Genomic DNA, 24170 nt, shown 5'->3' with positions numbered 1-24170 from the left:
GGTGTTACATATTGATCAAAAGAAGCAATTATGAGCAGTAGTATCACTGAATTTCTAAATGTTAAACAAGATACATCAATTGGAAATGAAGATATGCATTAACAAATTAAGAAATACAGAGGCAAAGTTGTTCAATGGGGCATATGAAGGGGAAAAAAAAAAGTTTGGTAAGTGAATTGCTGCCCAGAAGGCACAGGAAAAAGAGAAAATGCCTGAAAAGAAAAAAGAAAGTAGATCACAGAAATCAGTGCTTATATTGCTCTTTATGGTTTCCATACTATCTTCACAGTCGTATCCTGCTGGATCTCCACAACAGTTCTTTAAAGAAATTGGTTTTATTTTCTTTTTACAGATGAAGGAAATGAACACTAGATGTTGGTTTGTCCATGAGAGGAGTATAAACAAGATCTGAACTCAGCTTCAACTATAGATTGTATGGCCACTGTAGAACGACCCCTTTCAGCAGCACACATGTACTTGAAACTCACCCTGGCAACACATTCTACAGGACACTGTAGTCCATAATGACTAAAAATTAAAATGAGCCTCGGAAGTTTTTAATTAAATGAATGACCACAGAGAAACAAATGTAGAAATTTTGGTTCAAGGTAGACCATAATGAAAGCTCTGATGGAACTGCTAGATGAAAAAGAGCAGCATAAAATGTCCTGGGTATATCTGGGGAGGCATCTTGGAGCATTTGAAATTTGAATGGGCTTCAAAAAATATTTTTATTGAGTTTATATGGTGGCAAAGAATATTCTAGGCAGAGGGAAGAGTTCATCAAAGAGTATGAGGAAAGAAAAGGAATCAGGGTTGTAGAAGATAGCCTTTAAGTCAATAAGACTAAAAAACTAGGTGTGTAGGAAATGTAATCAGAGATGAGGCTAAAAAAGTAGAGAAGGGACACGATATGATGAGTTTTTAAAGGCAAGCTGAAGTTTTGACCTTAATTTTTTTTGCCCCAAGCCTGCCCTAAGCTGACTTGTTTTTTTACCTAGAAGAAACAACAGTACTATAGGAAAAATAAGAAGTCATCAATTTACTTAAAGATGTTCACATCTTCTCAAATGTTGAGTATGTTTTTGAACACAGCTTCCCAAGATTGGAAATGTCAGGACAAAGAATTCAAACAAACATGTTCAGAACACTGCAAAATCTAAATTATTCCAGTGCAAAATTCCTTAGGAAAATGCCATATGTGGAGAAAGGATTTAAAACACCCTTCGGAAAATGACAAGGCACAATAAAATCCCAAAAAGAATCTTCTCCCACTTTATAAATCAATCAATCAATCAATCAATCACTCCATCTACAGAAAACTAAATGTAGATGTCAGCTATCTAAAAATTTTGTCGAGTATTAAACATTACGAATAATTTAGAGCCTAAACAATTGAAAAAATGAAGGATGCATCCCCACCCCCATGCCAAACATCACTCAAAATAGCCGTGACAATGAAAGCTGTGAGAATATAAGAAACAAACAGAACATTTAAAAAGAAAAGAATTAACTATATGATTTGACCCAATTGTTACTCCTTGATTGAAAGAATTTGTCATTGAGTATGGAAGAATTAAAACTGGAAAGGAAAGCTTTAAAATACTATTTGAATCATCTATTCTGCCATTATTTGTCCAACAAACACATGCCGTGCTTACTAGATACCAGGTACTTTTCTAGGCATTTAACAATTTGTAACATTTAATTCTTGTAACAATCTTAAGAGGTGGGCATAGTTATTATCATTTTACAAATGAGAAAACTAAAGTATATTAAGTATCATCCAGAAAATCACATCTACTATTAGGGGCAAGGCCAGAGTCCATGTGCATAACTATTATACTATGTACTCTTCTTTCTTTGCAGATTGTTTTCCAAAAGTTATCAAAAATGTCATTATTTGTGGGGTGCCGGGTTGCTCAGTGGGTTAAGCGTCTGCCTTTGGCTCAGGTCATGATCTTAGGGTCTTGAGATTGAGCCCCACCTCAGGCTCTCTGCTCAGCAGGGAATCTGTTTCTCCCTCTCCCTCTGCTTCTCCCCCCTCCCTCCCCCCACGCATGCTCTCTCTTTTTCAAATAAATAAATAAAATCTTCTTAAAAATGTCATTATTCACTTATATAGAGAAATTTTATTAGCATTTTTTTTTTAATAGTAGGCATTTGCTAGCTGCTTGGGATGCCATGGTAAACTAAAGATGGGTAACAACTCTGCCCTTCGGGACCTCACTTTCTGGTTAGACAAAGTAGGGAATATATAATTAAACCATTCAATAACAAGGTTATTTCAAAAAGGAAAAATGAATCATGAAGCAGATAAAAGGTTATTTGATGGGAGTAACTGGAGGTGGACTAAAACTTACAAATACATGCAAAACTGGCTTTGGGAATGGGAGATTCAGTTGTTCCTCTACCAGATAAAATTTATTTGCGTATCTCCAGGTAAGACTCATTTTCATTCAACAGTTACCTACAATGTCTATAATTGCAAAATAGCTCAAGGACAATGAAGGGTACAATTCCTCCAAAATCAAATAACCAAGAAGGATGTACTGTAAACAAGACATAGTTTTCCACTGATTACACCTAGTAATCTTCTTGATACATTCATTTTTAAAATCTTTCACAAATTTTCCCGACACTGTATGTGTCATAGATCACTGGTGTCATATAAATTATACTCTAATGACTTAGAAATGTATACCTCCAGTCAACATTTTTTCCATATTCTTACCGACTTGACATTTCCACCTGAATGTCTAAAAGGCATCTTAAACCTAATATGTAAAAAATTAGTGGCTTTTTGCCACTGAACTTATTCCTCTTCTAATTTTCACTAACACAGGAAATGACATCACTATCTGTCTAGTGACTCAAACCCAGAAACTTAAGAAGTCCTACCAGACTCTCTTTATTCCATCAGTCTCCTCAAGAAATCCATTAGCAAAGCTGTCAGCTTTACCTCCAAACTGCATTTTGATTTGTTCACTCATGTCCCTCTCCATCGTCGTCATCACCGTTGTTTGAACCATTTTTGTCTCTCAGTTGACAGTTTCAATAACCTTGAAAGTCATTTCCCTTTTTCTATTCCTGTAGTTCTCCCTTCCATTCTCCTGAGAGCAAGCAGCCAGAACACTCTTTGTAAATGTAAACAGATTATGTTATTATGAGGTTAAAACCCTTTAGTGAATTCTCACAGAGTTAAGGATAAATCACCCACTATGGATCGAGAAGGCTCTGCACAAACTATCTCTTCAATGGTATCTGGTACTCTGATGGCATTTAAAATATATACTACAGACACACAGAATTTCCAGTTTCTCAAATATATTATTGTTCTTATCTACAGAACTTCACACTTTTGATTCTCTGTGTCTGTCCTGATCTTTCTTGGCTCTTCCCAGAGCTGGGTCTTTCTCTACTTCAGAGGAAGATTTTTCAAAGTTTCAACCACAGTCTGCTCTAATTCATTAAATGTCTAATACTATACAAACATATATTGATTAGGTCTTTATTGAAAAAGTTAGGAGAAAGAAATGTCCAAGTGCTATGCCTGAGTTCCCCAGCTAGATGTAGATGCCTCATTCCGATCGGTTACTTACCAATGACTAATTTTACCTTTACAGGACACCTCCTCCCAGGTGCTGGGGATTCAGCAGGGGGTAAGTAAAGCAAGCTTTGCTTCACTTGGAATTTATAATCTAGTGACGACAACAGATATTAATGAAGAGTTATCATGCAAATTACAGAAGCCCCTAATTACAGAAACAATAACTGCTATGAGAAAGAACAGTACGGGTGACTGTAGAAACACACAGCAGGGGCATCTAACTTAGGCATGGGCTCAGTGTAGGCTTGCCTTAGGAAGGGACATTCAAAAGGTTCAATGAACCATATTCACTAATTTCCTTTTCTATAAAAGACTCATTATTATTTAGATGTTAGTTACAAGTGACATGTAAATATATAGAGATAGCAAAAATGTCTTTGCTCTTGAAGTTTCCCTTCACATTGTTATTCAAAATAATAACAATTTAAAGAAGGGTGAGAATAAGCTCTATTCAATGATATTCTTACTATTTTCCACAGAAATATTTTCCATTAACAGGTTTATTAATTTAACTTTTTAAAAAGCAGAAGAGAGCTTTTTAAAGAACATAAATTTAATATTGATTTTGGCATATGCCATGTAAATTTGCTTCAGTTTTTGCTATCAGATCTTAAATTAATAAGATTTCAAACTTTGTAAACAGGATAAGAGCATGTCAGGAGGCTGATAATTTATAGTTAGCATATTTTGCTTTTACCCATTAAAACAAGGAAGTAAAATTTAGAAGGGAAATTAATAAGCCTTTGCTTCTAGGGAAGAGAAAAAAATGTTTTGAATGTTCAAAGGCTTTTTTTTTTAGAATCACAAAGTACATCATAATCACCTCTACTTTTAAAACCTTTTGAAAATATGTAATGAATCCTTGACAGTCTTTCAGATAAGTGATGATTATGTAAGTTATCGAAGTTTTTAGATAGATGCTTTTTTGTCAGCCTAACTTTGATTTTCTTTTAAGGTTTATTTATTTACTTATTTGAGAGCGAGAGTGCAAGCACACAGAAGGAGACAGAGAGGGAGAAGCAGACTCCCCGCTGAGCAGGGAGCCCAATGTTGGATTCATCCCAGGACCCTGGGCTCATGATCTGAGTTGAAGACAGATACTTAACCAACTGAGCCACCCAGGCGCCCCCTAAGCTTGATTTTCAACCTCTAATAAAATCAGAAAATCCCCTTACTATAAAAATTAACACAAAGTATGTCTATGGCTGTTTTCTCTGTAGCTTAGGAGTTACAGAAGTTATTACAATTCAATTTAGACATGAACTGGAAGACATGACTGCAGTACATATACATAGACCCTTTACTGATATACTTAACATCCCAGTCAATAGAATATGAATACAATTAATAAATATATTACTGGCATGTTTCCAGATTTAATTTAATGACTCTTTTACAGAGTGTTTATTATGGGCATATGGCATTGTGAAGGCCACAGAGCAGGAAATCACACTGTTCCTTTATCTTATGGTTAGTGGCCAATTACGCACATTTTGAAAATATCTATGGAGCACTGACTTATCATGGCTTCATGAAAGGCACAGGATGGATGTCAAAGTGAAAACAGCATGGGTGTTGGCACCAAAGAGTTTACAATATAAGGAAGGAAATTAGAATATTATTATAAAGATTAGATAACTATTATAAATATTAGAGCAAACTGAAATGATTTCTTCTCTCTTATTTATATCTTGCCTCATTTAAATATGACCTTAAGTATGGTATGTATGACACAACAGAAATAAAATAAGGAATTTCTATTGTAGAAAAGTAATCTGCAGAGCACACAGGATTGTAGTGTGATGAAGCTACTCTATAGGACATCCTACATAGCCTACATAGTAGGGTAGATAAATATCATTAGACATTTGCCCGAACAGAATGTACAACAGCAAGGGTGAGTCCTAATGTAAACCACAGACTTGCTGAGAAGGATGTCTCGATGCAGGTTCATTGATTACAACAAACGTAGCACTCCAGAGGGAGACTTTGATAGTGGGGGAGGTTGTATGTACGTGGGAGGGGAGAGCACACAGGAAATCTCTGTATCTGCCACTCAATTTTGTTCTGACCCTAAAATTCCTCTAAAAAATAAAATGTGTTTAAATCCTTTTTTAAAAGAGGAGGGAAAATAGAATTTCCTGTATACCCATACCATAAAGCCCTATCTAGTTTCTAGATATGGGCCAAAAATGTGGCTTTTGACCAGGCCAGACAGGAAATTAATATCAAAACCACAGTATTAAATGAGATCAGGAATGATGAGGCCTGAGAAAAATTTCCCTTTGTCTCTATAAAAGAAGGTATCATGTTTGCAGTGGGATGCAGTACAATGAATGTATTAGTGATGTTCCCATGGTTCTTTGGTATGAATGAACGATTCAACCAATGTAATTTTTGGAACTACCAAAAACAGTCATTCTGCACTGGCAGGTTTTGATAATCTGAATGTTTCACAGATAAAACTTAGACCATCTGGATAGTATGCTTCTCAAATTGTGTTAAGAACATACCCAAAGATATGTGGAAGTGTGCAGGGGTATTCAAAATCCCACTTTACTCAATGTTGAGTCATTTTATTTAGTTTTTTAAAGATTAGTTTATTTATTTGAGAGAGCGTGCATGGGCAGGGGGAGGGGCAGAGGGAGAGAGTCTCAAGCAGATTCCCAGCTGAGCGCTGAGCCCCATGCGGGGCTTGATCTTAGGACCCTGAGATCACGACCTGAGCCAAAACCAAGAGTTGGACACTCCACCAATGTAGCCACCCAGGTGCCCCAATGATGTTGAGTCATTTTAAATATTAGTTCTATATTAAAAGACACATGGCTATAAGGAATAGATGCACAATTAGCATAACCTCCCCTCCCTACAAAAAAAAGGAAAGAAAAATCACAAGTTTAAGAAAATTTTACTCCCAATTTGCAGCAGGTAATTTGGCTTTGCTCTTAGTCTTCTATGAGTACCAGTTTACTCTTGTGACATTAGTGTGACTTCTATGAAAACATTTTTGAATGTGTTCCTTGAATTATGATTCAAGGAAGGATATGAGATTCTATGTTTGAGTTTGTGTTTGTGATATGCTTCATGAGGCTACAAACTCCAGCCTGATCACACCCTCCATTTTTCCTCTGATGCCCAGCATCACCTGATGGTAGCAGGTTTCCCACTAAAGTTAAAATGAAAAGAAGAATAAAATTAATATCTACTTCATTGGTTATAAGGAGGATTATAGGATATGATGCTGCATTGTCCAAGATGGTAGCCACTGCCCACTTGTGGTTATCAAGCACTGAAAATGTGGCTGGTCCAACTTGGGGCATGCTGTGATTGTAGAAAACACACTGAATTTTCGAGATTTGGTATAAAAAAAAATAAAATACTGTGTTAATAATTTTCTCAATAGTTTCTATTTTTACAGGTTATAATTATATTTTGGATATAATTGTTTTCATACACTATTAAATTAATATCATCCATTTCTTTAAAAATTTGTAATAGTCTTATTTGCTTTTTAAATCCATTTGGAAAGCTGGTCAGGCTTGCTTTCATTATCCCAATTTGACAGGTCAGAAAACTGAGGCTCAAAGAAACTAAGACTTACTCAAAATTCCACAAGTAGGGACAGAACACTGAAACAAATTCCAGTGTTATGTGTTTTTTTATCACTTAACTGTGTTACCTCTAAAAATCAGCACGACTACACAGCATTAGTAATAATAATGACAATAACACCTTCATTTATTGAGTGTTCTTCATGAGGATGACACTGCTTTACGCACTTTAAATGAATTAGCTAATCTGATACAACTCCTTTTCCGGTAGATGCAGTTTTGATCCCTGTTTTACAAATTGGGAAACTGAGGCGCAAAGCAGGCCTGTATGCATTAGCTACCTGCACGCTGATCTCACCCACAGACTTTGACTTACATAAGGAGTAAATGAAGGGACCTGCAATTTATTTAATCTTCGGTCCTTAAAATTAGAACATTGCTGCACCTCTAATGCATATGCTAAGTTAAACAATAGTGGATTGTTAACCATTTCTAGTGATCATCTTTTTGCATTTTTATCAATGACTTTAAGCATTAACTCTGTACTATGTATAAATCATTACAGTTCAGAGGGCAATTTCAGAACCAGCCTGCTAGGTTCAATTCCTAGATCTAAAGCTTTCTAGCTGTGTATTTTGGCAAGTGACCAATCTCTTTGAGTCACAGGTTTTTTTTTTTAATCTATAAAATATAAAATGATAGAAAAGCAAAGGAAGGTAGCAAAACAGTCTCTTTCCTATTTCAAAAATTGTTACGTATCCACTATTGAAGTAAAGGTTTATCTTTCAAAGGTGCCAGTGAAGATTTTTAAAAAATAAAGCCTTTCTGAAATTCGTGATTCTAATGAATTTTTTTATTACTTCACATTTTGTATTGTGCAATGAAAATAGGAATAATGAAGAGGATATTATTGTTATAGCCGTACCTATTGATCGATGGATACCCAGATAGGTAGATGGACGAGGTGTGTGTGTGTGATTGGTGATTGTTACTGTGTTGTTGTGTTTCTTAAATTTAAGTATAATTGAGAAAACTTTCATATAATTTGTAATTTAGAGGACATTTAATTATAGGCCTATAAAAACTTTGCCATTATATCCTTATTGCATTATTATTATTATTACTATTGTAAGAAACACATCGACACCATTTTTACGGCAACATCATTTACTCCCAGGAATGTAACTATCTAAGTGTGTGAATTGTCTGTATTGATTGAGCTCTGTGTACTTACTTAGTAATAGGTAAGTCTGAGGCAATAAGCTTGCAATTTCTCTAAGGAAATAATACAAGGTTGTAGAGTAAATGTAGATGACACTCTCTTAATTTTGTGAGGTTTTAAGCATTATCTTTACCAGCCGTGAAACAGATATCATCCAATTCCATTCACACTGTATATCCCCCAACCTCCTGTTGTACTCACTGCCTCCTTAATCCCTCACACCCTCATAAAATGAAGAACATGTATTTTTAACTTCATCAAGAAAACAAAAACAAAAACCTCTTAGTCACTGGGCTCTGTTCATAGAACGAAATAAACACTAACCCTTTCCTTGATTCATTGCAGTAAATTTTATCTCTTTAAACTTATTTTCTATGCCTCAACAGCTACTCATGCGTTTGAGCTGTATATATAAAATCCAGATACTCATCAATCTAAGACTATTAAAATCAGAGAGAGAGAGAGACTACGTTTAACATTCAAATTCACATGGTAGTACTTCTATGACCTATTTTTTCTCATTTTTTAAATGCTAACATCATGTTACTGAATAGTTTATAGATTTGATCAATCATCAGGTATTTTTGAAGTGTTTACTATTCATGAAATACCATGATAGACTCTGTTGTTAGAAGGATGTCTAAGAAACAGTACCTGTCCTTAACTAACAATTAGAATATAGTCTCATTGATGCCAATATTTTTAATCTAGAGTAGAGAGAAATGAGCATGTAAGTGCAGGTGGGTGAGGGAGAACCAGAGGACAGGGACACAAGTGAAAGATTCACCAAGAAGCAATATTTAAACAGCCTCTTCGGTGAATAGAGTTTGGGGTATGGGACAGTCAGTCTTTGAAGAGAAAATTACTCACAGAGGCAGATGCAAGCAGAGTGACATAAGAAACAGAACGATTTGTTTAGGCAATTGTCAATAGTTAAGAACATTAAGTATGTCCAAGTGCACATTACAAGAGATGGAGTTGCAAAAAGATGGGGCTGAAGAGAAAAGTAGGGGTTAGGTCATGGAGCAGGCCTGCTTTCAGTATTTGTGAAACATGAGGGAAGAATACAAATGATGTACAGATCATATATTAAAAATTTTAAAAGTTGTAAGTCAAGCTTCTAAAAAGCTTACCTACAATAAAGGTGCGCACAGGTGCACACACCTGCAGTTCTGCCTGCTGTGAAGAGCTGACCCTGGTGGGGCCTTGCCTAGCCCCTGAGAACGGGTCACCACCGGGCAAGAAGTTCTAAAGCAAGATCTGAAAGGTGGGGAATGCTCGAGCAAGGCCTGTAAGTAGGCATAGCTCCTTGGCCCCAAAGGCTGTCTTCCTGAGAAGAAGCAGTGCGAGGGCTGCATGATATCCTCTAAAGCTCAGGGACACGGGCAGGGGTTCTCCTTGCTTGGGTCTAAGACGGGCAGCCTTATAAGCTTATAAGCTCACATAAGAGCTTGGGCTTTTTTGCAGCTTAAGGAGAGTCATCAAAGGCTTTTCAGTAGTGAATGTCTTAGATAACGTTTGTACTATTTGCATAACTACCAATTAGTGAAGGTCACAGGCAGGAAAATTTTCTTTTCAAGGTAAAGTAATGCTATACACAAATTGTAACCTTTGAGAGAACCCTTTTATTAAGCTGCTGCATGATACACAGAATTGGCAACTATATAATTAAAGTATACATTGCTATTTATCACATGTGAGGCTTTATTATCTAAAAACCCCTCGATAACCATGCCAAGCTGGGGATTTAATCCTGATAATGCTCACTTGGAGCACTGAGAGTAATAGATTTCCCAGAAGAGAAATTTGTAAATGTCCGGGTCAGCCTCACAGCCTCCTTAGGAGGGACGGGAGAAAGGAAAGAGGCCGAGTTTGAAAGATGCACGCTTGGCAGCTGAATCTAGGCAGTCGAATTTTCAAACAGCCTAATCCTATTTTTTCTGCATTTATTCCTTAAGTACACAGAGATTATTCACAAAGTCTCTGGTAATTCTTTGCTCAAAAAATCGTTGGCCTACTGGCGCCTGGGTGGCTGGGTCGGTCAGTTAAGCATCCGACTCTTGATTTCGGCTCAGGTCATGATCTCAGGGTCGTGGGATCGAGCCCCACATTGGGCTCTGTGCTCATCAGGGCGTCTGCTTGAGATTAGGCTCTTTCTCTCTCTCTCTCAAATAAATAAATAAGTAAATAAGTCTTTAAAAGAAAAAAAAAGTCAGACACTGCAGTGGATGTGGTGTGCCACCCAGGTCCCTCTTACTCTTTGGAAAAGAAGCACTCATCTCCCCAAGTGGCTGGCGGCTGGATCCTCTGGGAATTGCCCTTTTTGGAAGAGAACCACCCTCTTCCAGGGTTATACCTCCCTACCAGGGGCAGTCAACATACAATTAGTTAATACATATCCCCTTATAAAGGCCCATCCTCCTTGCCTCAATGCATGCCAACTATGCTTGGCCTTCTCAGCAACAGAGCTGACTACAGTTCATACTTCCCCTTGGCTGAATCCTGCTCACGTCAGTCCTCCACAGGTGTTGAGCCTAATAATTCCCCATTAAATACCCTGAGCATGAATTTCCCTCTCAAACTCTGCTTTCAATAGAACAGAAGTGGAAATATATATATCGAACTCATTAGCTCTTAAAACTGTTGTCTCAAGGATTGGGGGAAAAATCTCATTTTAACGATCACATGTGGAGCCAATGTCCCACCTTGTCCTTATGCTGTAATTCTGGAAGGAAATTGTTTTAATATTGTAAGAGTAAATTATTATTTTTTTAACATTTTGCCCTAATGCCACAAGTCAAGAAGATATGTTCTCCACTCCCTTTCTTAGAACATTTCCTTGAGAAACCTAGTATTTGTAAATCCTTTCTGTGTCCCTTTGATTTGTACATAAATATTGTTAAAGGATAAATAAATTAGTGTTACAATCTAGGCAAGTTTGTTTCTTTGAGACGTAAACATCAAGGAAGCTGGAGTCCCTATCTCCTTGTCATCAGAACCTTAGCCTGGAGGCCTCTCCAGGCTGTAACCACCTGTTTGTCCCAGAGATACAGAAATTTTATTACTTTCTCAGATAAAAGCAATTAGCTAGGCCAGCCGGCTACCCCAATCAGCAGGTGAATTTGGGATGAAGCATGAAAGAATGTACAGCCAGTTCTGTCAAGTCTTTTTCCACGACGACAAGTTAATCCTGAGAACATGTGTACAAGGGATCATATTTGTGCGGCAGTCTACAAAGGGTGGGATTTTTCCTGTCTTTATGATTCATTAGAAGATTACCTGTGGTGGACATCTCAGTCTGATTTAATGCTTTCTTTCTTATTTACATTTGAGGAATGGATTTTCTAAGTTGACAGGGGATTTTGTTACGTTTTCTCCAACAAGCTGAACAAGTCCGGTATAAGTAAAAATATGAAATGAAACAATGGTATCAGCAGTGGTATCAGCAGTGCTAACCGTGCTGATGCCTGTGGTCTTCCTGTCACTTGATCACTCCTGGGGTTGTAGTTGTACTCAATGCTAGATGAGTCTTCTTAGTGGAAAGAGTTAAAGAGATGGCTGGACTCAGTCTCTGGGATCCTCATTTGTCCAAAAGGGCTCTGGGCAAAAATCACAGGTTAAAACACTACGGAGTCTGAAACCCCCTCCCCGTATGGGCCCTGCTTATTACTGTGCTAGCTCAGGACATGTATATGAAGAGGGTTCTTCTCACCTGGAACTAAGTGGCCTGGTCCAAAAACAGTCTTCTTTGGTTATTAATCCTTTAGTGAATATCATTAATTCTTAGAAATTCTGATGACAGCTTTTAGCATCTTAGAGAAGTACACATATATAATTAAAGCCAAATTTTTGCATGCAAATTTAGAAAATTCTGAAATTCCTGGTCCTCTTCCCTCCGGTAATCACAAGAATTAAATATTCCCCAACGGTGTATAATTTTCACCTGGTAGATATTCAGTAAATATTATCTGGGTAAATCCTATCTTCCTTAGAGAAATGACTGATGCTTATGATTAAAAGGACAAACCAAGGTTATTTTTTTCCTTGTTTTCCTGTGAAGAACTGAGTTTCCAAAATAAAAGGGTCCTTCACTAACCCTGAATTTGAATTTAACCTCACTGTGCTTCTAGCTTCTAACCTCACTGTATATACCATTATGCTAGGTAGGTGGGCATAATGTAGTAAAGAACATAGATAGAGGATTCTGGATTCAGATTGCCTTGGTTTCAAATATAAATCTTTGTGCCCTGTTCCTTAGAAAAAGAAGATAATAACAGTATCTAGCTCATTTGTTTTTGGTGACAATTAAAAAGATATTTCATGTACTATATTTACTCAATGTTTGCCACAATAAATGTCCAATATATGTTAGCTGTGATGATTATGAGAAGAAAGTTCATATTTAAGAGATGCTACTTAAGGATTCATCCCGAAGAAAGCCATTGTTGGCAAAGTTAAGTACAGATATTTATATTAGTACTTGAAAAGCACATTTTTATTTATTTATTTATTTTTTAAGATTTTTTTTTATTTTAAAAGTTTTTTTATTATGTTCAATAGCCAACAAATATATAGTACATCATTAGTTTTTGATGTAGTGTTCAACAATTCATTAGCTGCGTATAACACCCAGTGCGCATCGCGACGTGTGCCCTCCTTAATACCCATTTCCCCCACCCTCATCACTTCTGTAACCCTCAGTTTGTTTCCCAGAGTCGAGTCTCTCATGGTTTGCCTCCCTCTCTGATTTCTTCCCATTCAGTTTTCCCTCCCTTCCCCGATGGTCCTCCACACTATTCCTTCTGTTCCACATATAAGTGAAACCATATGATAATTGTCTTTCTCTGCTTGATTTATTTCACTTAGCATAATCCCCTCCAGTTCTACCCATGTCGATGCAAATGTATTCATCCTTTCCGATTTTTAAGATTTTATTTATTTGACAGAAAGAGTGAGAGAGCACAAGCAGGGGGAGCAGTAGAGGGAAAGGGAGAAGCAGGCTCTTTGCTGAGCAGGGACCCTGATATAGGACTTGATCCCAGGACTCTGGGATCATGATCTGAGCCGAAGGCAGATCCTTAACTGACTGAGTCACCCAGGTGCCCTGAAAAGTAAATTTTTAAATAACATATATTAGAGATATGTACAGACCTCTCTTCTCTGCTCTAGGCAATTAGAAGGAATGGAGCAAGGAGAAGAGAAAAAAACAGTAACTGTAGCTTGATTCACATAGATAGGTGAAATTGAATATGGGCCGAGGAACAATCCCACATTTGAAGTTTCAGCACATGGCGTGAATTTTAGAAGTTTTAATAGGAGGACACATAAAGTTCTTTCCCTTTGAGATAGATTACATTGCTGTTGTTGTTTTCAAGTTTTCATTTAAATTCTAGTTGGTTAACATATAGTGTAATATTGGTTTCAGAAGTAGAATTTAGTGACTCATCAGTTACATATAACACTCAGTGCTCATCACAAGTGCCCTCCTTAATACACATCATCCATTGAACCCACCCCCTGCCCACCTCCCCTCCAGCAGCCCTCAGTTTGTTCTCTATAGTTAAGAGTCTTTTATGTTTGTCTCCTTTTTTCCCCCTTCCCCTATGTTCATCCGTTTTGTTTCTTAAATTCCACATGAGTGAAATCATATGGCATTTGTCTTTCTCTGACTGACTTAGTTCACTTAGCATAATACACTCTAGCTCTATCCACGTCATTGCAAATGGCAAGATTTCATTCTTTTGATGGCTGAGTAATATTCCCGTGTGTGTGTGTGTGTGTGTGTGTACCACATCTTATCCATTCATCCATCGATAGACATTTGGGCTCTTTCCATAATTTGGCTATTGTTGATAATTCTGCCAGAAGCATCAGGGTGCATGTGCCCCTTTGAATCAGTATTTTTGTATCCTTTGGGTAAATACTTAGCAGTGCAACTGCTGGGTCTTAGGGTAGTTCTATCTTTAACCTTTTGGGAGGAAAGGCCGTACTGTTTTCCAGAGTGACTGCACCAGTTTGCATTCCCAAGAACAGTGTAAGAGGGATCCCCTTTCTCTGCATCTTCGCCAACAACTGTTGTTTCCTGTGTTGTTAATTTTAGCCATTCTGACAGATGTGAAGTAGTATCTCATTGTGAATTTGATGTCTATTTCCCTGATGATGAATGATGTTGAGCATCTTCTCATGTGTCTGTTAGCTAGCTGTATGTCTTCTTTGGGAAAATGTCTGTTGTCTTCTACTCATTTCTTAACTGGATTACATTTTCTACTTAAGATAGATCTATCACACTTTGAGATAGATCACATTTTCTACATAAATTTAAATCTGATGAGTAGGGTGAGAAGCAAAAGCCTTGATGCCAAAATTGTGAATGATATTAGAAAATTTGAATAATATAATTTGAGAGTGGAGAACAAAACTCATGTTTAACACTTTGCTCTGTGTTCCTCATCCCCTGCAAAAATTATCTAGATGTTTGGTTTTCTGGTGGAAAATTATGTTTTGAGAAAATGTAATCACTGTACATTTGAATAGCTATTATTTCTCTTTCAATACAGTTTTCCTGAATGTAAAAAATCCATCTCTCAGCCCACTATTTGTGAACTTCTTGAAAATGCATATAATGAGTTAATACAGTTCTGGGTTTTTGTGTTGAAACGGAATTAGACAGCAAGAGAGCAAAAACTTATTTTTTTTTTCTCCTTCATTTCCATTGCAGGCCCCAAAAGGGATATGCCAAATTGTCTTTCATTTACAGAATATCCTAGGGGGATCAAAGCTACGAATCCTGCCCACCACCAGTAATAATAACTTCTTACAGCCAGAAGAGTCAAGGTGGGTTTACTACAGGGGATCTCAATTGTGTACCTCTTTCTTCTGCTTCTGTAAATTAAGTCTTTTGAACTGACCATCTGGAAAAGAGAGTCATTCTCTTTGTGTTTTTATTTGACTTGAAGATGAAGGTTTAATGACCTTGATTTCATGAAGCAAACTACTTCCTTTCCTCATAAATACTGGCAACATCCACATAGCACTATTTTGTTGTTGTTTTTATGGTTTTCAGAAATTTTTTGTAGTTACTTCATATTAGTTATATCTTACCCTGGATTCCTAATTCATCATCATGTAGTAAAGAATTGGCCTTAGCAAAGAGAAATCAGTCTAGCCTTTGCCCTCAGCTTCTGGAAGGTAATTGATATCAGACATGATATGAGTGTCTTTGTTCGTGTGGAGGCTGCTCACACTAGATCCTTAAGTGGAGCTGGTCACATCCCATCATCATAGAATGGGTCCTGGCCACACAAGAAACACCAACCATGTGACTTTGGGTGGAGGCATTGGGTCACGCAGTATCATTTGACCTGGATGCCAAGATCAAGCATTTGGGCAATCAATGATGTTTACACAATAAGCCCAAATAAAAACTGTGGACACTGATGCTCAGATGAGCTTCCCTGGGTGGCCATATTGCATGTATACTATCACAGACCAATGCCAGGACATTAACACAACAAAAAGCTTGTGTTTGTAACCTTCACAGACCCTGCTCTATGCATTTTTTCATTTGGCTGATTCTGATACATATCCTTGACTTGTAACAAACAATAACTATGAGGATAGCAGCTTTATTTCTTTTTTTTTCTTCAAGATTTTATTTATTTATTTATTTGTGAGACAGAGCACAAGTGGGGGGATCAGCAGAGGGAGAGGGAGAAGAAGGCTCCCCACTGAGCAAGGAGCCAATGCAGGGCTTGATTCCAGGACCTTGGGACCATGACCTGAGCCAAGGGCAGATGTTTAACTTGACTGAGCCACCTAGGCACCTGGAGGATAATAGCTTTCACAGTAAGTTCTGTGAGTCTGTCTAGTCAATTATTGAATGAATGGGTAGTTCTGGGAACACCCTGAATTTACAGTTGGTATCAGATGTGAAGATAGTCTTGGGGACTAACTCTGAGAAGTCATCTGGTATATACACAGTAATTTCCTCACTTAATCTTTCAGTTTTGAACATTCAGGTTGTTCCTAATTTTCTGCTATTAGAGATAATACTGAAAAGAATATTTGTAATTTGGTTCTTCTTGGCTATAAATCTCTCTTTTTGTTATTTCTCATGAAACTAATTCTCACCTGAAAATTTCTCTTATTGTAATACCAAGTTTTCTCACCAACTTTCAGCTTTTGATTTTGTTTTTGTTTTTGTTTTTTGGCTTTCATTGTCATCTGTCTTTATATATTTTTTGGTCTGGATCAGTTGTTTGTCATTTTTTAATAGCTTTATTTAAATATGTTATATGCCATAAATTCTGGGCATTTAAAATATACATTTCATTGGTTTTTGGTATATTTACAGAGATATGCTTTTATATCAAAAGAGTTTCTATTAATGTAAAACAGGGACAAAGTTTAATTTTAATTCTTGGATATCAAAAGTGTAAGTTATAGCATTCACTCTACTCTGGCCATGCAACATTATGAAAGGTGTTTCTTCTCTTCTTTCCATAGTTGCTTTGATTGTATTGATGACTATATCTCCTCTGCCTGGAATTTTTGGCTCCTATTTTATAATTATATTATCTCATTCTTAGCTTTTTGTCTATTCTTATAAAGACCATCAATAGCCTAGCAATGAGCACCCTCCCTATGAAAAGGTACTTGAACTCAAAAGAGAATGACTGGTTTATAAACAACTTTCTCAACCTTTTATTTGCTGTGTTTTTCTATGCCTTGCAACGAGCCTTCTAGCTACACCCTACTCTGTAGTTCTTCACAGATACTTATGGAGCTTCTTCTCAAGGAGCTACATCTCTTAATTTTTTAACTTACATTTCCTTATAGTTTGCTGTGGGGTTTGTCGTCAGCTGATGAAATTACAAACACCAAACTTTCAAGTTCCTTTGCCTACAGTTACTTTGACAGATTACTCCAAGACGCAGGAGAAGAGCTACAGCACTATTAGAAATTGGCTTGGCATTGCAGCACATTTCCTAAACTAGAAGAAAAACAGCACCACGAATTTTCTGAAATACCCTCAAGTTCGTATTTGACCTGTGTTTTCTAGAAGGTGATTCTTTTCTTTAAAAAAATATTCTCGTCCTCTGCAGTGGAAAAAGAACCAGCAGTTTCTCATAAATATATCATAAGCTGCAATATAATTTATGGCAAAAGTTATTCCCTCCTTTAATTTCCACTGGCTCTAGTCTAATCTGAACACTATTTATAATCCCCTTAGTCACTGAATTAATCTTAGAGCTCCTGAATTCAGCGTCTGTGTTCAAAATCATGCACAATGTTGCCATACTAAGTTCTCTAAAATACAACTGTAACCATACTTTTCCTGGCTCAAAAACCTTTACTGGCTCTCCATTTCCTTTAGGATAAAAGTAAAATAACTTAGGCAATACTTAATGGGAGAATAATTTATAGAAGACACAAGTTTGGATCCCTATACTGTTACTTCGCAATTTTGTTACTCAAAGGTTATTGCAAGTCATTTCCTTTGTTGACACAGTTGACTATCCTTTCATAGGTATTGAGAAAATTAATTTAGTATGTGCCCAGTTCCTGGAAAACAGTAGGTGCAAAATAAATACTTCCTGCATTTCCTTAGCCTTATTTTCTTTTTTTTTTAGATTTTATTTATTTATTGACAGAGAGAGAGTGAGCACAAGCAGGTACAGTGGTAGGAAGAGGGAGAGGCAGGATCCCTGCTAAGCAGGGAGGTCAATGTGGGGCTCAATCCCAGGACTCTGGGATCATGACCCAAGCTGAAGGCAGAGGCTTAACAGACTGAGCCACCCAGGCACCCTGGCCTTAGCCTTATTTTTAAACCTTTCCCCTATTTTGCTTCATCTTTAAATATATATGTCATATATATTTAATAATATATGTAAATGTATAAAATGTAAAAGAAAAAAAATGCATAGATACATTTTTTTTTCCTGAACACCACTGTGAACTACGTATACTATCGATGTCTGTGAGGAATATACAAAACAGACAGTGTTATCGTTCTCAAAGAGTTCAGTGTAAAGAACTTAAGGACAGGGCAATGGAAACTTACGTAAGGAGATGTGGAAGGATTTATGAAACATAGAGTTGTTTGAGTTGACGAGACTTGGTTATGAATGGAGGTATGAGGACAGTTAAAGGAGAGGACAGAGTAAAGGAAAATCCCAGGGTTTATAGATCAAATCAGTGGTTAGATGGCAATTCTTCTCTTTTTTTCATATCTCCCTTTTTCTGTTAGATGACCCCTTCCCTTGAATGAATTAGAAATTTCTTACGCTCACAATACCATGGCATAGAATTGCTTAAATACGCCAAAGTGCTCTGTATATAAAACAGACACTCAAGGAATGATTAGTGCAGTAAATGTAGAGAAGAAAGCTATTTGGGGTTGAGTGAGGTCTGCCAGGGATCAATGCATCTCCTTCCTATTGGTTAATCAATTCAGTCACATGAAATGATACCAAGACTTAAGTACTCACTTCTATGGTGAATAGAGTTACTTTTAACAAACTTCGAAGGATTCACACATCTCATGTTAGTCATTTTAATTCCTGGAGTTGTTAAAAAGCAAAAATGGGTGATTTGGGTTTGTTTTGGTTTTTTGTTTTTTTCTTAGCTGTTGCAAACTGAAAAAAAAAATCAAAACGTATGCAGGTATGAGGAAGAAGAAAATCCAAGAAACAGTTTATATAAAGGAAAATCACATTCCAAATTTGCTAGCATTTTATAATAAACTATAAACAAGTGACTGCTTAACAAGGCCTTTTAATTCATATATATAAACGTATGCACATACACATATAAAATAAATACATGTACATTATTTAAACTACTAATTAGATTTTGTTTATTAATACTGTGTAGTATTTAAACTACTAATTAAGTTGCAAACTTATGTGATCTATTTGGGGTTTGAAGGAGTACTAGATTTCAAGTACTAGAATCGTTCTATTTCTATAATGTTTTACTGTGAGAGAAGCTGAAAGACTAGAAATATAGGTATATTAATTCTTTTTTTTCGGCTATTCATAATTTAAAAAATTTTAATTTTAGTGTAGTTAACATACAGTTATATTAGTTTAAGGTATACAATACAGTGATTCAACAGTTCCATATATTACTCAATGCTCATCAAGATAAGTGTACTCTTAATCCTCTTCACCTATTTCACCCATCCCTCTACCCACTTCCCCTGTGTTAATCATATTTGTTTTCTGCAGTTAAGAGTCTGTTTTTTGGTCTGTCTCTTTTCCTTTCTTTGCTCATTAGCTTTGTTTCTTAAATTCCATATATGAGTGAAATCATATTGTATTTGTCTTTCTCCTACTGGCTTATTTTGCTTAGCATTATACTCTTTAGACCCATCCATGTTGTTGCAATTGGCAAGATTTCATTCTTTTTTATGGCTGAATGGGTATAGTAATTCTTTTGTTTGTTTCTTTGTTTTTGTTTTAGTAGGTTCCATGCCCAACACAGAACTCAGTGCAGGGCTTGAATTCACAACCCTGAGATCAAGACCTGAGCTGAGATCAAGAGATGGATGCTAAACTGACTGAGCCACCCAGATGCCCCTGGATATATTAATTCTTGATAGGAATTTATAACATTTTCATTTGGAAAAATATGGAGCTGATGAAGAAATTTAGAATAGCCCTTGGTTTCCGGTCAGAGGCAGAATGTTGGGTAGAGATGAACATGGCAGTGACTAGGAGTGGTATTTCAGTCATCACAATAGACCTTTACCTTCTGAAGGAACAGAAATACACCCTAATTACCACTTATGGTTCTTGCCACTCTGTGATGCTATCCACTAGGTAGTAAACGAGAGTCATTCACCGTATATTAACTAGCAACTAGAGGCCAGGCACTGTGTTTGTAAATATCCGGTGATGAATAAGGTATTATTTCTGTGTAACAGAAGCTTGTACTTGTGGGGTGATAGATATGCAAACAAATGATTCTAAGGTGCAATCATGCTGATCCCAGGCCCACAGAAGACATCAGTCTTTCATGCTGAGTCAGGACCTGGTCTCCCAATCTTTCTCAGCACTGTGGCCCAAGCTGCGCTTCTTCATCATTTGGAGCTGGCATGCAAACTGAGGTTAGATGCAATGACTAAGAGCTTCTGAGTGCATGGACGGAGAGAACTGGGGAAGCAAGGATGCTCTGTCTGATCTTAGTGATGCTACCTACTACAAACTAAGTGACTTTGACCCACTCTAGCTCAGTGAATAACAGGTAGAAGCTGGAGATATATATGGCAGCATAAACACAAGCACCTTTGAGGCCAGTCCTTGGGAAATGGAGTAAATCCTTTTGTAAATGCCAGTTTCCTGCTATGCAAGTTGGGGCACAGATGGCTAAATGAGAAGTTACTTACTATATTTTCAGTGGGGCATCTGTTATTTTACATTACCCACATCCTCAATTTTTTTTCCCTCTGTCTTAGAAGCTGTGCCAACCCATTGGCAATGCCTTCCCCTCCATTTAGCATCTCTGTGTGTTTGGCCCACAGATTCTGAATTTCCCTCACAGACATTCTCTTTTTTTTTTTTTTTTTAAGATTTATTTATTTATTTTAGAGAAAGAGAGTGCAAGAGTGGGGGTAGGGCCAGAGGGAGAGAATCCTCAAGCAGACTCCCTGCTGAATGCAGAGACTGATGCAGGGCTTGATCCCAGGACCCAGAGATCATTACCTGAGCCGAAATCAGGAGTCAGATGCTCAACTGACTGAGCCACCCAGAAACTCCCCACCCCAGATATTCTTAACAGTAAAGTATTCAGAATTAATTTTTGCAAATACATTAAAGAAAGGTAGATATCTTACTGAGTCAGGGCAGAGAGCGCCTACTGTCTCCATTTCCTGTCTACTATGCAATGACCCACAGGGCTCAGGCTCCAGGTGGAGTTCACAGATGTCCCCAGAGAGGCAGAGTTCCTGCCTGGGTGTATGTTGTCCTCCTCATCCATACATTTTATTGTCACAGAAAATAGAGTTTTTGAGTCATAAGAGTTTTTTTGCAGTAATAGACTCTTCCCTAAGCTGAGTGCCAGAGAAAGAAGAGAGTCTAGGAGATTCCAGGAGCAAGAGGCAGCATTTATAGAGTAATGACTCTCGGGTGTGAGGGAACAGAAGAGAATAGTACCTGGCTTTTACTAGGTTTCCCATAATTTTTATTGTATGTGTGAATGAAAACATAGTTGCAGCCTGAACTCATTAAAAGTCTTGTCTTCCTGATGGCTGGAATCCAGGTCACCTCTCCAGTACAGAGGATGCAAGACTGGAATGGAGAAACTATATTTGACGTCAATATACAGGATCCTCTAAGTAATATAACTGAAATTTGTCTTACTGTCTATTATTTTTTAACATACTAATACAGGGATGTTTTTTGTATTTTTAACTTTAAAAAATGTGGAAAAAAATAATCTAATTTAGGTGTCTACCAATATTATTTATAGATCAATCTCACTGAAATCATATAGAGAGATTTTTCATAATCGTAATCCTGGATCCTACCCACAATGTATTCAGATTCATTAGATTATGTAGTTCTATTCATTTATTAAATATATTATCTGCTTGAAATCTCTTTATTTATAGTATCAAAAGGATAAATATTCTTATTTATTTCAATCACTAGACTAATATTTTTGAATTGCCAAAATCAGTAAGAGCATATAAACTGAACCAGAATTTTCTTTTCTTCACATTTCTACTTTGCCCACAAAAACTGACATTCACAAATATTATAGAAAGAATTTAGATAGTTCTAGAAAATGTTTGTGATTACTTTTAGAAACCAACAATGAAATGATATGAGGAAATGGACATTTTTATGAATAAATATAAGCACTTTTATTTTCTGTTTATGAAAGAAGGAAAAATGAAGAATCTTCTAAGGTTATGCTGAGAATATAACTGGGACAAGTGATCTGCATTCTTTAAATGTTTACTAGTTGAATTCTGATGTGCCTCTTTTAGCTCAACCTTCCATCCTATTCTTAAAGAGGTTCTTTGCCATCATGGGCTTGATTTTTTTTTTAAGATTTATTTATTTTAGAGAGAGAGAGTGAGAAAGCACATGGAGATGGGCAGAGGGAGAGGGAGTGAGAGAATCCTCAAGCAGACTCCATGCACAGCACAGAGCCTGATGCAGGGGCTCCATTCCATGACCCTGAGATCATGACCTGAGCAGAAATCAAGAGTCAGACGCTTAACTGACTAAGCCATCCAGGTGCCCAATGTGCTTGATTCTTCAGGTGACTTACTACTCTGCAAAATAATATATTTTTTAAAACGGAAATAATTGTTTTACTAGCTCCAGAGAGTCAATGTGTACACATACTAGCAGGGAGCAAGAATATTTGTGAATTCAACTATTCCAAATATAATATAAAATGTTAAACATGTTTGAAACATCATCATTAGCAGATAGACTCAATCATGCAACAGGTATTTCTGTCCATTTACTGAGCATCCCTATACTAAATGTGAAACTGGGATCTTGACATTCATTTTTCATTGAATCATTAAGTAATAGAGGAGAAATTCAGAGACTCATGCTTTCTTCCATCAGGATCATGATCCAACCGAACCTAATTAATTCTAATTACTTGTTCTCAAAACACTTCTTTGTTTAAACTTTCTTCATATCAAAGCCAATAATTTGCAAACAATAGTACTTGACACAGGACAGTAACTGTGTAACTGTGCCCTGATAATATCTATTTCCACTATATATTTCATAGTGTCCTCTGTGTACTAAGTTCACAATAAATAACACATTTTTTAAATAAATCTTTAGGGAGAGAATTTTATTACATAGGTGCCTTTAGAAATCTGCTCTGTTGGTAATCGGCATTTTCATAGAGAATGATTGGCTCTTGGGGCCAAAGATGTCTCAACTTCTCTCTACATTAGACAAAATTGCATAACCTCAATCTATGATAACTTCATGTCAACACTAAAAACAGTAACAGTGCATTCTTGACTCCCTTCACCATTAGTCCCTCCCTTACTCCAGTGCAAAATTTCTTTCTTGAACTTAGGTGCACTTTTTTGTGAGTGCATTCCAAAAATGCATACTCCTGCTATGTCATCCTCATCCTTCTTTTCTTCCCCAATCCCCTTTAGTTCTCTTCTAATTTTCAACACATACCCAGCTCATATCATAGAACCTATGTCCTAAGCAGAGGATAAAAGTCTATATTTAAGTATATTATCTGCTTGAAATATCTTTATTTATAGTATTATCAAAAGGATAAATATTTTTAAATGACAAAATTTTCAATCGCCAGACTAATATTTTTGAGTTGCCAAAATCAGTAAGAGCCTGTAGGTTGAACCAGAATTTCTTACTCAGCTGCTTAGAATTCTTCTAGTAGGTTCCTTCTCTCTGGTGTACTGCATAATCTTTCAAAGAGAAAACTGCCGGCCTATTCAAAATATTACAGACTTTTTTGTGGTTAGACAAACTGAATCCCAGACAAAATAACACATAATTAAGAAGATTTTAAAAATAAACCTTTAATTCTCGGAGATACTTAAAAATCTTTAAAAAGTCCTTTTTTGAGTTTATAAGCTTTTCGAGAGATTTATTATTTTCCATATCTTAAATTTTTTTGTACTTGAGACCTTTTGATCCTACATAAGCCATAATACACATTGGAATGAATTTAGGCTTTTGAAAAATGAAAACAAAAGCAAAAAACCTTGGATATAGATACAAATATAATGCACTATTATTTTCAAAATATTAGCTATTTTTTAGTG

Source organism: Ursus arctos, unplaced genomic scaffold, assembly GCF_023065955.2.
Source record: "Ursus arctos isolate Adak ecotype North America unplaced genomic scaffold, UrsArc2.0 scaffold_23, whole genome shotgun sequence".
Lineage (NCBI taxonomy): Eukaryota > Metazoa > Chordata > Mammalia > Carnivora > Ursidae > Ursus > Ursus arctos.
Note: the sequence above shows the minus strand (reverse complement) of the source record.